General features: G+C 39.5%; 1 pseudogene; it reads left to right on the top strand.

Annotated features, from left to right (window-relative positions):
* Positions 1 to 887: 887 nt before the first annotated feature.
* On the top strand, positions 888 to 1354 carry LOC113264662 (40S ribosomal protein S19-like; annotated as a pseudogene).
* The last annotated feature ends 603 nt before the right edge of the window (positions 1355 to 1957 follow it).

The raw sequence follows: 1957 nt of genomic DNA, 5'->3' as shown, positions 1-1957 counted from the left end.
AAGGAGGCTTTAATTTATTTCTCAGAAAATTATAAATTAAAGGATGAAAGATAAGGAGTGGTATAGAACTAAATAATAGTGTTATATTTAATTTAGTATAAATAGATAAATATCAAACTCTTTAAAGAAAACAGCATATACCTTCTTTTAAGGTGCTCTTAGTACATTAGAAATATGGCTATGGATTATGCACATCAAAAACGAAACAAATATTGAAAGTAGAAAGAGTGAAGACAATATTTTCTGCTCAGAGGTAAATAAAACTAGAAAATAAAAATCCTGTCACCTGAAAATTAAAAACTCATTAAGAAAACTTAGGATTAAAAAGGGGGGGGTGGTTCCTGGGTGGCTCGGTAGGTTGAGCGTCTGCTTTTGGCTCAGGTCATGATCCCAGGGTCCTGGGATTGAGCCCTGCCTTGGGTCCCATGCTCAGCAGGGAGCCTGCTTCTCCCTCTGCTCCTCCCCCTGCTCATTCTCTCTCTCTCTCTCAAAAATAGATAAATAAGTAATCTTTAAAAAACAACAAAAACCTTATTATTGAAGGAACTCCTAACCAAAATTTAAGAATATTTAGAAAATAGTAATTGTATCTCTACCTAGCAGAACCAATTGTATCCAGCTAAAATAGCACTCAGAGAATATACTTAAGAACCTGTATAAGTAAACCAGTAAGGATAAAAATAAACACCCAACTCAATTATAAAAACAAGAACGAATTGGTTAAATGAAAGCAGAAGAAAGGAATTGACAAAAAAGACTGAAAATTGGATAACAAAAAATTCCATAACTAAACAAACTCAAGAGCTGCTTGAGTAAAAACAACGATATCAATAACATGAAAAGAAGACAAGAAAAGAGTCCCCTGCGGGCAGCACGGAGGCTGCAGGATGCATGGAGTTCCTGTAGAAGACGTGAAGCAGCAGGAGCTCCTCAGGGCTCTGGCAGCCTTCCTCAAACAGTCTGGAAGCAGGAAGTTCCCTGAATGGGTTTGCACTGCAAAGCTGGCCAAGCGCAAAAAGCTTGCTCGCTGTGATGAGAACTGGTTCTACACACAACCTGCCTCCAGAGCACCGCACCGGTACCCCTGGGGCAGCGTGGCCCAGGGTCGCCTCCAGGACCAAGACATGCGGGCAACGTCAGAGAAACGGGCTTCTACCCAGCCACTTCAGCAGGGGCTCCAAGAGTATGCATGGCCCACAGCCTCCTCTAAGCTCTAGAGAGCTGAAAATGGCGGAAAAGGACCAAGGTGGGGCTGCAAACTGACACCTCAGAAAGAGAGGGATCTGGAAAGAATCGCTGGACAGGTGGCAGTTGCCAACAAGAAGCATTAGAACACATGCTGGGGTAAAAAATTGCTTCATTCATAATCCTGAAAAAGAAAAAAAAAAGACAATAAAAGAGATAATGTTCAGCTAATCCAATCAATAAATGAAAATAAAGAAATAACCAGACCTTTGGAGGAAATTATGAGTAAGAGACTTTAATGAATATGAGACTCTGTATGAAAATATAAATGGAGGAAAATATGAATGTAATTTCTAAGTATAAATTTTTAAAAATGAATTTAGAAAGATAGAAATTCTAAACAAACCAATTACCGTAGTAGAAAGAAAGTTATTGAAGAACATTAAGACAAAATGTATCAGGACAAGATATATTACATGTGACTTCTCTTGGGTCATTAAATAAAAATACTTTTAAAAAAATTTTATTTATATATTTGACAGAAGAGAGAGAAAGCACAAGTCCGGGAAGGGGCAGATGGAGAGGGAGAGGGAAAAGCAGACTTCCTGCTGAGCAGAGAGCCAGACCAGGTGCTGGATCCCAGGACACTGAGATCATGACCTGAACCCAAGGCAGGCGCTTAACTGACTGAGCCACCCAGGCACACCAATAAAAATACTTTTAAATGTTGCAAACTTTTCCTCAGCCTGGAGGAAGAGTTGTGATTAGAGGT

This window comes from Ursus arctos, unplaced genomic scaffold (assembly GCF_023065955.2).
Source record: "Ursus arctos isolate Adak ecotype North America unplaced genomic scaffold, UrsArc2.0 scaffold_13, whole genome shotgun sequence".
Lineage (NCBI taxonomy): Eukaryota > Metazoa > Chordata > Mammalia > Carnivora > Ursidae > Ursus > Ursus arctos.
The sequence above is the reverse complement of the archived record's forward strand: the minus strand, read 5'-3'. Positions and strand labels throughout refer to the sequence as shown.